The sequence below is a fragment of the Lutra lutra genome, chromosome 16, assembly GCF_902655055.1.
Source record: "Lutra lutra chromosome 16, mLutLut1.2, whole genome shotgun sequence".
Classification (NCBI taxonomy): Eukaryota; Metazoa; Chordata; class Mammalia; order Carnivora; family Mustelidae; genus Lutra; species Lutra lutra.
The window spans coordinates 21,381,392-21,394,398 of record NC_062293.1 but is presented as its reverse complement, the minus strand read 5'-3'; the positions used below and the strand labels follow the sequence as shown (position 1 = coordinate 21,394,398).

Sequence of the window (13,007 nt, the reverse complement as noted above, 5' to 3'; positions counted from 1 at the left end):
GAACAAAATCCTTGGCCAGCATTTGATTTCAAATAAGTAGTTAAATTCGTTGTTGTTAAAGGAATTTGTGTACAATGAGCTGTTGTAGAAGGCTGTATTTTTGTTTATATTTAGTGGAGAGGGAAATTTAAAGAGGAGACGTGAACATCTGTTTTGGTGGTCGTTTTTCTTTTTTGCTACCGTACATGTTAAACAAACTACTAAGATTTACAGCTGCCTTGGGCATTAATTGTGAACGTTTGGTATCCTTTTATGCCCTCACGGGACTATGTGGATATTGATCCTTGTCTAACCTGAGACCCCCCCCCATCAGGAAAAAGAATATTGAGTTCAGGCCCAAGTTGCCTCTCTGGTCAGCAGGGGGTGCCCTTGCCCTTCTTATCCAATAAAGGCACCTTTCGGAAGCTCCTAGTGGAGGGTGGGGGAGGGGAGGCACCTAAGCTTGTGAGTCACCATTCCCATCCTTCCCACTCTGTGCAAATTGGCATTTTGCAAAGAACAGCATTGTTCATTGGTGAGCAACAGTTGACCAGTCCTCCTGAAAAACAGGGGAAACTACAACTTTTAAAGTAAAAAACAAAATATATTTTTTATATTATTTTTGCAGTTAGGCATGAATTTCCTGGGGGAAGAACAGATACTTTCCCATCTCTTTAAGTTATTACACGAGCCCTGAATTATTCAGGTGCTCTTTAAGTTGGCCATGTTCCTGGTTAGTAGTGTGCAAAGAGTGAAAAGCACTCTCAGCTGTCAGAAAGGTACAATAATCTGTCCCCTTTCCCTGGCAGAGATGTTATAGTTGGGCCTGTTTCTGCTGTAATTTCAACTCATTTTCTCCTGGTAACGTCTGTAGGCAAGGTTGGCAGATTTCTTTCTGTAAAGGCCAGATGGTAACTATTTTAAGCTTTGTGGGGCAGAGAAACTCAGTTGTAACTATTCAGCTCTGCTGCCGTAGACGAAAGCAGCCACAGACAATGTGCAAACAAGTGGGTGTGGCTGTGTCCTAATGAAACTTTATTTATAATTTGGCCAACCTATAGGTACCTATAGATATTTAAAAACCAGCTAATATCTTCCCTATATCAGTTATTTTATATTTATAAGTGTGAACTCTACTAATGAATAAGAGAATAATCAGGTTTATTTTTTAAGGTTTTATTTATTTACTTGAGAGAGAGAGAGAGCGTGAGAGAGAGCATGAGAGGGGAGAGGGTCAGAAGGGAGAAGCAGACTCCCCGCCGAGCAGGGAGCCCGATGCGGGACTCGATCCTGGGACTTCAGGATCATGATCCGAGCTGAAGGCAGTCGCCTAACCAACTGAGCCACTCAGGTACCCCAATCAGGATTTTTTTTTAAACTTTTAATTTAAATTCCAGTTAGTTAACAATACACTTAATATTAGTTTCAGGAACAAGAGAATAATCAAACCCAAATGTCTGCCATCTGGTTCTACTCCGGTTTAGAATTAATGGCAGTCCCCCTTACAACATTCCTGACCAGTGTTGTCCTCCTCTGCTTGGAAAGCTCAGAATTTCTGTTTTCCCTGTAAGCAAGGCTGTGCCCCGAAGAGCAGAAATGCTGATAAAAATCCATAGACGTTTATAAGGAGATAACGCAGAAGTTTAGAAACCAGCACTGCTGGATTTGCGAACTTTTAATCTTTTCATTTGTCATGCCATTTAATCCATATTTTAAAAGAAAAATGCCACAATATAGAATAACAGGCACTGACTGGCCTGAAAGAGCCCAGGAAAATCTGGTTTAAGGTTTTTCTAGGAGTTGAGCCAAGAACATTTTTCTTTCTACCTTTTGATCTGTTGAAAGATACACAAGATACTTGGATGCCTTGAGGACACAGATGCCAATATGGAAATAAACTCTGACAAGTTGCTTGCAGAGGGAGCCAGCGTTCAGAGAAGGGATTGGTGTAAGGGCAGGAGCTGGAACTTTTTTGTCTATTGCCTGATCTCAAACCCATCTTTGTACTCTTTCTGTGAATGATTCTGTCTCTTTCAAGTTTGAGTGGGTTTGGGGGAAACTGAGGTAACACAGTTGCTGCCTGTGATTTCAGTCCCTCCTCTTAAACTCCCCCTTCCCCTCCCAGCTTCTGATAGTGGAAGCTACATACCACTCTCCCTCCTGCAAAGAAACCTTCATCTGGGGCTGCTGCAGAGGGGAAGGAAGCTAGAGGACACCAAGAGCAGGAGAAGCTTTTATACCAAGACGATTCTATGTAAATACCTAAATGTAAATACCTAAATGCCAGAGGTTGCTTCGAAGCACCAACACGAAGCTGGGGGGCAGGAAGGGAATATCTGAGAGGCCTCCAAGCCTCCCCTTGCTGTGGGACTCACACAAGCACAGGAGGGCCTTCTAGATATCTTTTGGATCCTTTAAGCATAGCAGAGCCACTTAGAAACTTTTATTTCTAGAGGATTATGAGGATGGGCTCTGAATTCTCCCCTTGACATGCTCCTGGTAGGTGAGGTGGGGAGGGTTCCCTAATTCCAAGGACTATCAGGAAGAAACTGGCAGAGCATATTTGTGTATCAAAGCCTTGAACTCAGCTCCTGACCCTACCCTCCATCATTGCCCTACTTCAGGTGTCCTGTGGGTCCCTCCTACCCAGCCTGCCCAGTGTCTGGACCCCATATGGGTATCTGGCTTGTCCAGAGATGCAGGCTCCCACCTTCCTTCTGCCAGTTGCCTGAAAACATTGTAGGCACCTTTCTGGAGGCTGTGGTTTTAACATTAACTTTTGCCTGCTGTAAAATAGTTAGCAGGCCTGTGCTTGTCCCTGGGGGATTTATTTCTACCTTCTGCTTCCTGTGTTCAGGGAGGGAACAGACTCTGGACATCTGGTATTCAAAGGCAGCCCCAGTATGGTCTGACACAGAATCCATCCTGGTCACTCCGACCTCTGGCTGGCCAAGGAACAGTGTGGATGGGGTGGAAGAGAGAAGACTTGAGTGCTGTCATCTCCTCTCTTGCCTACTGGCCTCAGGTGCATCCATATTAGAGCTGGGGGCAGAGGAGGAAGACAGATGATGATGCCTTCTCTCCTGCAGAGAGGCTTCTTCCACAACTTTCGTACCACCTAACATGGTAGAGGGAAGAAGAGGGGACAGAGTGAGAAATGGAATTACCCATGTCCCCATAATATGGCTCAGCCTGATGTCCAGGCAGGAATGATTAAAGGTGCTACCTCCTTCCTCAGAGCTGCCAGCCCACAGGTGTGTAACTTCTCCCAAATCTCAGCATTGTAGCAAGTGTAGTTCATAAACTTTTAGGTGACTATTATGGCCGTGGGTACGTTAGACCTTTCTTTGAATAACTGAAAGATAAATAAATTTAGATTTTCAATGGCTTCCCCAAACACTTGAATTAATGAGTTTTTTTTGGAATGTCCTTTTTTGGTCTGCCAGTTGATTATTATTTTCAGAGGACACTAATGACAGCCCAGGCGTGATGTCTACAAAGCCCTACATTAAGGCAGCTTGCATTGCAAACCTGCCATTCAGGTAATGACTCTTGGCCTCTGGAAAAACAAGCTGGGCCTCATGAGAGGAAGGCCATATGGTAATGCCTTGATACCCGAGAAGGGTGGGAGGCCCAGTCATAGGAGTTGACTTGGTGGAAATGGGCCAGGGTCATGGATGACTTTATGCAGTTTTTGTTGAGTGTGGGAGGAAATTTCAAAAGGATAGAAAGAGCTTTACTGGAGAGACATGCTTTCTTTTTGTATTGCAGCTCCAGTAGGTTTCCTTATCACAACACCAGGAAAGGTATAATTATTATGACTACTTACTATGTGTATGGGTGACAGGAATTACAGTTGGGCAAAGGGATGGTTTTGTGCATTTTAATATCCTTCTCAGAAGTTCTGACCTCATGATCTTCCTTATTTTGTCTTCCTAATCATGACTGGCTTCAGAGCAGTCATGTGTCAGAAGCTTAATAAATGTGTCCCGATTGGTTCTTAATTCCAACTCATTTGTGAATTTCTTGAAAACAAAGAATGGTAAAATTAATAACCATAATGAAAGCAGCCAGGTCAAGCTGGTGTGTGTGGAACGGGACATAATTTCACAGAGTTATTTTTGTTTGTCTTAAAACTTCAGCCATTGTTTAGTTCACTGAATAATAAAATGGTATTGAAGAGAATTGAGGAAGAATTTTATAGGTGAATACTCCTATGTAAATAGTGGTGTGCTTTTTAGTGCTATGTTAGAAGCATGATGGACAACTTCTGACAGGTGTTTTTCACCCTCTCCAATAAGTCTGGTTAGTGGTGAAATTTTCATGTCATGTACTCATGCAGTGAGACCAGGAATAATCTGGGACAAAGTGATCAATCTCCTCGGTTTCCTGACTTCATTCTGATTTCCACTCTTGACCAGAACCAAGAAACCCCTTCTTGAAGTCTTTCCTTAATCAGGGAGCACTCTTGCAAGTTTCTCTTGCCTTGAGCAAAACGGTACGAATTAGATTCTAATGATGCCACCTTTCCTACTGTATTTTTCTTCCAGTTCAATCTACACCAAATCTATTGAGACTGGCTTGTGGATAAGACACTCAGTCTAGGGGATTTACCAATGGTTAATGAGTTGAACTCATCTTGCTACTTAAAGTGTGGTTTCTGGATCAAGAGGTTCAGCATCATCTGGTAGCTTGTGAGTAATGCAGATTCTTGGACCTCCAACCCAGACCTACTAGAAACCCAGAATCTGCAATTTTAACATGATCATCAGATTTAATATGTGTGTGTGTGTGTGTGTGTGTGTGTGTACACAGATACACACACATTAAGTTTTCAGAAGCACTGATAAACGTGTAAGTCTTGGGATTAGATGTTGACCCCAAACTACTGCTTCCCAGAATGTTGGAAATGATAAATGGACACTTTCACAATATTTTTGTGATGACACTCTGGACAAAATATTTGTAATTTATGACTCTGGAGCATATTTTGTGTAACTATGGCTCATCCATCATTATGATCTTCTCCTTGTCCTTCTTTTTCTTTCTTATTCTCTGAGTGTAAGGGGGAGATAACTCTGATAGAAGTGAGTGTAAGGTCTAACTGGACAGACTAAGGGGCGAGGTCCTATAGTTTTGGAATTTGTTAATCCCTTCCCTGGTGTTGACCTCTGGGCACAGAGGATTGAATGCTTAGGTTTGGGTAATGGGAAGGTAGCTTTTAGTCATAAAAGCCTGTCCCTCTCTAGTCCTGAGTGCGTATTTCTGATTCCTTTGTATTATTCTAGTAGAGTATACATTCAGATTTCACACTACATTCTGGACTTCACCTTAGATAAAGATCATCAGCAAGAGTTCATAAGAACGTGTTGCCTGTGTTAATCTTCATTATTTTAAATACATTTTTGTTTTGTCTCTAAGAAAAATTAAAATCCCCATTGAGAGCCTGTGGACACTACTGTCTGCTCTGTGATGAAGATGTGATTGTTTTGAATTCCAGAGCAGTCTCAAGTGCCCCTTCTCCTCATGACTTTTCCCCTGAGCTGTAAGTTGTTTAGATAATTTGGTGGACACAGAGGGTTAGCAGGCCACCCAATTTCTGACCCCCACTTTTATTTTTTTTAATGCTTCTTACTTTTATTTTGTGTGTGTGTGACACCCAGTGCTCCATGCAATCTGTGCCCTCCTTAATACCCATTACCGGGCTAACCCACCCACCCCCCTTCCCTCTAAAACCCTCAGTTTGTTTTTCAGAGTCCATAGTCTCTCATGGTTTATCTCCCCCTCTGATTCCCATCCCCCCTTCATTTTTCCCTTCCTTCTCCTAATGTACTCCATGCTATTTCTTATGTTCAACAAATAAGTGAAACCGTATAATTGACTTTCTTTACTTGAATTATTTCACTTAGCATCATCTCTTCCAGTCCCATCCATGTTGATGCAAAATTTGGGTATTCATCCTTTCTGATGGCTGATTAATTTTCCATTGTATATATGTACCACATCTTCTTTCATCTTCTTTATCCATTTTTCTGTTGAAGGGCATCTCGGCTCTTCTATAGTTTGGCTGTTGTTGGCATTGCTGCTCTGAACATCGGGGTGCATGTGGCCCTTCTTTTCACTACAACTGTATCTTTGGGTTAAATACCCAGTAGTGCAATTGCTGGGTCGTAGGGTAGCTCTATTTTCCTATATTCTATATTCCTCTATTTATCTATATTCCTCTATTTTTGAGGAACCTCCACACTGTTTTTCAAAGTGGCTGTACAACCTTGCATTCCCACCAACAGTGTAAGAGTGTTCCCCTTTCTCCACAACCTCTCCAACATTTGTTGTTTCTTGCTTTGTCAAGTTTTGCCATTTTAACTGGTGTAAGGTGGTATTTCACCTTTTCAAATTTTGATTTGAATTTCCCTGATGGCTAATGATGAACATTTTTTCATGTGTCCGTTAGCCATTTGTATGTCTTCTTTGGAGAAGTGCCTGTTCATGTCTTCTGCCCGTTGTGTATGCATACTTTAAAACTAGCAAAAATTGGCATATAGTTTTTTTCAGTGATTCATAATTTTATTAGATGGTTTCTAATTTAAATTTTAAAGAGTTTTGGTGCATAGGACAGTCCATGTACTGGTATAACAAACACACACACACACACACACAGACACAGACACATACACAGACACATATACTCAAGAGTTTTTCAGTAAAACTCCCAATTTAGGTCAGATCATGAAGTATATCAGAGGCACTGTCATCTTTTCCTTTCTGCATGACCTCACTGCAAATATATTTTAGAAACGCACTCATCCTCTTCAGAAATAAGGTGACATATAGATGTTGTGATAGCATAAATGAGATGGTGAATGACTCGCCCACATGGGAATGATCTCAGTCATGTAGTGAGGAAGAGAAACCAACATTGTTTTGATATACAAATAACCAACAAAACACTTCAGAGGGTGTATACAAACACCAAAAATCTTGAAAGCACTTATTGCTATAATAGTATACTAAAGAGACATGCCTAGAATGAATGGACAATGGTCAAGGGTCATAATGACTTAAAAAGTTAAAAGTTATAACTAAGAGCTACCTGATAAACATGATCATCTTAATTTGTAAGAGGCCTTATAGTTTCTAAGGGAAGGAGAACATTGCTCGCCTACATTGAAAACAGATCACCTTTCAGTGAAGCTCTTGATCTGCGTGATACTTACCATTAGCATATTTATAGAGAAGTTGCTAATGTCCCTGGAATGGGGAACTTAAAGACAGAGTCAGAAGGAATCAAAACTCAAAGATAAGAAGAAGGAGAATTTACGTGGGCATTCTGGTGTGCTTGAGGGAAGAGCAGAGGATGTCCCTGCTTTTCGGGTTGGAGTTACACTGCTTGGTCCCCATTGTGAAGAGCCAGAGAGGAGAGCTGTAAACATACATACATGGGCAATGGCTTTACTCTCTGCTATCTCTGAAGAGTGAGAATTTTGACTTTTCTCTTAGATGCTTTGGTGTTTCATCTATGGTTATTGGACCAGGACTTCCATACAGATCAATTTCACTGTTAAAATGACTAAAATCCTGGTTTAAATGTTGAGACCAGACTTAAATGAGCAATTGTCATGGAACAAATAATGGTCTCTTATTTTAAATACTGTGTTTTGTTATCCATGGTCATGTGAAAAACTTCTCCCAAACTTACTGGCTTAAAACAACAACCATTTTATTTGTTTGTAATTTTGTGGTTCAGAATTTCAGATTCAGAATATTGGGGCTGACTTATCTCTGTTCCATGATGTCTGGGGCCTCAGCCTGTTTGGCTTGAATGGCTGGAAACCAGCTGGAATGGTTGGAGCAGAGTCGTACATCTGGACCGTCAGTTATTACTGTTGGCTGTGTTCCTCAGTTTTCCATGTGGCCTCTCTGTGAGGCTAGCTTAGACCTCCTCACAGCGTGGTAGTATCAGGGTAAATGAACTTCTCATATGGCAGCTGGCTTCCTAGAGGGAAATTCTAAGAAGATATAAGCCTCATGTGTAAGCATTTATTAAATCTCTGCTTGTGTCTTGCTTGTTGATATTCCATTGGCCAAATCAAGCCACATGGTCAAGCTCAGAATCTATGTGGGAAAGACTACAGAAAGGCCTGAGACCTGGTGGTGTGGGTTCACTGGGGCCACCAGTATCCACTACATAGCCAGAAAATGATGCTACTATTTAGTATCCATGTTCTATTGTGAAAGGCTAGAGAAGTGTATATGTAACTATGGTATGGTGTTGCTTAATGTCCATAAAATGTATTTTTAGAATTATGCTATTTTTAATTCCAAAGAAATGGTATGCTATATTATTTGATACAATGTAAACCTTAAGAAATCTCCATGCTATGTAAAGCTATCATTAAATAATTTACATATATATATATATATTTAAAGATTTCATTTATTTATTTGACAGAGAGATCACAGGTAGGCAGAGAGGCAGGCAGAAAGAGAGATGGAGAAGCAGGCTCTCTACCGAGCAGAGAACCTGATGTGGGGCTAGATCCCAGGATCCTGGGATTATGACCTGAGCCAAAGGCAGAGGCTTTAACCCACTGAGCCACCCAGGTGCCTCTAAATAATTTATATTTAAGATCATCTGTATAGAAAATAAAAATATTTAAACTTTAGTACCTATTGCACAGGCTTACTTTTCTCTGGCAATTATTAGCATTTTTACAAATTGGTTCCCTTAAAATCTCATACCTTAATTATTTTGGTTTTTCAATTTTTCATACATTTAGAATTATTATTTTTAATTTGCTATGAGTTTTAAAAATTATATGGTGCTTTTTTTCAATTCTGATGTTTCCATATGTCAGGGATGCTACATATAGGTAAGAATGAGATATATGAGTCCCAGGAGAGCTGGGCTAACTTTTCTAGACTTTAGCTTCTTCATCTTTTTAACAAGAAGGTTCAATCAATTGATTGCTGTTTTCTTCTAATGCTGCTATTTTTTTGTTTGGCCTCCATGTGATGCCTGATTAACTTGATTATTAGAGAAATGTAAAATGTGCATTTGGGAAATACTAAAATAATCTGATATTCCCTTAAGGAAAGATTTACTTAGGTGTTCCTAAAAATTAAATTTTTTAGTCACTTGGCTTAGGGATGTTTTCCCCATGAATCTCTTACTTGCATATGTTACTATTTTGCTTTGCTATTAAAAAAAAAAAGTAAGATGGGATGCCTGGGTGGCTCAGTTGGTTGGACGACTGCCTTCAGCTCGGGTCATGATCCCGGGGTCCTGGGATCGAGTCCCGCATCAGGCTCCCAGCTCCATGGGGAGTCTGCTTCTCCCTCTGACCTTCTCCTCACTCATGCTCTCCCTCACTGTCTCTCTCTCAAATAAATAAATAAAATCTTAAAAAAAAAAACCAAAACGAAAACAAACAAACAAACAAAAGATGATGAACATTTTTTCATGTGTCTGATAGCCGTTTGTATGTCTTCATTGGAGAAGTGTCTGTTCATGTCTTCTGCCCATTTTTTGACATGATTATCTGTTTTGTGTGTTTTGAGTTTGAGAAGTTCTTTATAGATCCTGGATATCAGCCTTTTGTCTGGGTATTTACCCCAAAGATACAGACGTAGTGAAAAGAAGGGCCATCTGTACTCCAATGTTCATAGCAGCAATGGCCAAGATCGCCAAGCTGTGGAAAGAACCAAGATGACCTTCAACGGATGAATGGATAAGGAAGATGTGGTCCATATACACTATGGAGTATTATGCCTCCATCAGAAATGATGAATACCCAACTTTTTTATCAACATGGACAGGACTGGAAGAGATTATGCTGAGTGAATTAAGTCAAGCAGAGAAAGTCAATTATCATATGGTTTCACTTTTTTGTAGAGCATAAGAAATAACATGGAGGACATGGGGAAATGGAGAGGAGAAGGGAGCTGAGGGAAATTGGAGGGGGAGATGAACCATGAGAGACTATGGACTCTGAAAAACAATCTGAGGGTTTTGAAGGGGCAGGGGGTGGGAGGTTGGGGGAGCCTGGTGGTAGGTATTATGGAGGGCACATATTGCGTGGAGCACTGGGTGTGGTGCATAAACAATGAATTCTGTTACACTGAAAAGAAATTAAATTAAGATAAGAGGTAAAGGAAATGAAGAGGCTAAAATAACATGGCAAATTTTTATCATAGAAATGCATTACAGGAGCATAACACCTTGGGAAAATATTTGATTAAGCAACTGAAAGGGATTTTACTAAGATTAGGTGGAAGTAAATTTGCAGAGTTTTGTGAAATACATTTCAGTATTTGTCTTACCTCTAAGTTTTTATTCAGCTGTCCTTCTGGAAGGAACTTCCAGTCTGGTAAAATGAAAGTCTTATCTTCACAAGCATTTGGAAGCTTTTACTTTTCAATTAGCTGTTATTCATTCTTACAACAGTATTAAACAATTAGTAATATGGGAAAAATACAAATATAGAAGCACTCACCTGAAGCTACTTGAGAAACAATAGGTTCTCAAATTTGTCTATATGTTGTAATTATTTGGGGATCTTTCAAATGTATTTGCCTGGGTCCTGACCTTCAAAAACCATGATTTAATTGATCCATCATGACCTGGCCATTAGAATTTTTAAATCTCCCAGGAGATCCTGAAATGCAGCTGAGTTTGAGGACCTCTGCCCTAAAGAAATTTTCTGGGATCTCTTTCTCTTATCATTTTTTCCTATGGTCCTTGCCATCTTCTCAACTTTAGACCTCTTCCCCCAATGTACAATTGCTACATTCCTCAATAATAAATTTTTATAAGTTTAGTTCTCAATTTCACGCATCATTAACAGGGTAGGTGTATAAAAGCATTAATGGAAAAATAAACATTAAGTAAAGGCATGTATTTGATTGGCTGGGCATCCATTAGATGGATCAATCCACTCAACCATGTTATGGTACTGTTGGAAAATATGTTGCCATAAATATTAAATTCTGAAGCAGTACTTTATATTTCTCTGGGTTAGCCAACTATTTGTTTAGTTGGGTCTTGGGTAATAGAATAGGTGCTATTTGCTTAAAGTGTTTCTAGAATGAAAACAATGTAACTTATTACTAACTGCTTTATGTGGTTTGGGTGTGTGTTGGTCAAAACTAAATACAAATGAAAACGTTTGTGGTTAGTAACTCACCAAAACATGTAGGCACTAATCAATTTGCAATGTGTATTTTGAAATATTTTCGAGGTGATTTAGATGCAGGGGAGAAGTTATTCTGTGTTGCCTCGCATGCAATTGTCTTTTTTTCTTAAAGATTTATTTATTTTAGAGAGAGAGAGAGAGAGAAAGAGAGAGCAGGGGGAGGGGTAGAGGGAGAAGAAGAGAGAGAGAATCTCTAGCAGACTCCATGCTAAACATGGGGCCTGACATGGGGCTCAATCCCACAACTCTGAGACCATAACCTGAGCTGAAATGAAGAGTCAGATGCTCAACCAGCCGAGCCACTCAGGTGCTCCACCTCTTTATTCAGGCAAATTGTTTAATTTTTCTGCTTGTCTCTAGTTAGTGAAATAGAGATGGTATGGCCTAAAAAATTCATATATTAAAATCTTAATCTTAATTAAATCTTAATTAAAATCTTAACCCCTACACGTGATGGTTTTAGTAGGTGAGACATTTGGAAGGTGCTTAGGTCATGAGAATAGAGCCCTCATGAATGGGTTTTCTTACAAAAGAGACCCCAAGATCTCCCTGGCTTCTTCTCCCATTCAAGGACACAAGCTGTGAACCAGGATGAAAGCCTTCACCAGAGGCTTTAAGTAACTATAACCAGAGTTATAGTTACTTAAATGGGCTGAGTCAAGAGCAATTAATTATTACTAGGGTGACCAAACACCCCAGTTTGCCTAGGACTGAGGGGTTTCCTGGGCAAACTGGGATGAATTGATCACCTTAATCAATACAGTGAAAATTAATAAAATGTTAAGGATATTTATCCCCTTGACTGAAAAATTATTCATTATGTTATGATTTCCTGTTACCAAATCATATATAAATTATGATGGTAACTGGAAGATTAGTGATTATTTTCTGGGCATAGTATTATAACTTTCCCTTCAGCTTATCATATTTTTTTAAATGTACTTCAAAAGATTTTGCTAGCAATGCTCAAACTTCACCTTGAGAAAATATGTACATTTAATGCATAATTTCTAGATTTTAAGGAGATAATAATGTCTAAAATTGCAGAGTAAATTGGTGCTAAAATGGAAACAATTTAATTTTTAGATCTGCCTTAAGATTCTAGTATCTCATTAATGTAAGGAAGTTCTTGTAGTGAAGTGAAATAGAAAAAGAGAAATAATGGAGTCTAATATGGGTCTCCTCTTGTCCCTCAAAACATCAAACTTCTCCACAGACAAATACTGCACAAAGAAAACTCACTGAAGTTGTTGGTGTATTGGTTATTTTTGAGATTCTCTGAAGTAATCACATAGTACAGATAAATTTATAATTATACTCCAGAGAATTAGTGTATTTCAGTGAAACCAATAACACATTTTTGCAATGATATAATTACCTTGGGTTCCTTTTGCCTAATTTCAGGTTGGTATGGGTTGGTTTTCCATTCTTTGGGCATTAAGAATCAGAAACACTGTTTAATTGCCTTAAAGGAAAGACCAATTCAGTTTTGACAGATGCTCAGTTCAGAAAACATCAAAAGCAATCCTTTCCAAGAAAGTATTAAAACACGGAGACAAAAGACATATGGGGCATTGCCAATGTGTTAGATGATAACATTACACCATTTTAAGTTTAATAACTGTTAATGGACTCGAGAGAGCTGGATCTAGACTAGCAACAATCCAGTAAGTGTTTGAGTAAATGCCTTTAATGTTCTGGGCCTCAATTTATTTGTCTGTAAAATGGGAGAGTTTGACTAGCCTGTGCCTGTGGTCCCTTAAATTGTGAACAACCTATAATTCTGTATACAGCATTCTGATAAGGCCTTACCAGATATATGGATTTCTAGCT

The 13,007-nt window shown here is 39.4% G+C and overlaps 1 long non-coding RNA gene across 1 annotated transcript in view; it reads left to right on the top strand.

Annotated features, from left to right (window-relative positions):
* The window catches only part of LOC125087297 (uncharacterized), a 156,779-nt gene that overhangs the window by 77,727 nt on the left and 66,045 nt on the right, over window positions 1–13,007 (top strand). The window lies entirely within an intron of this gene.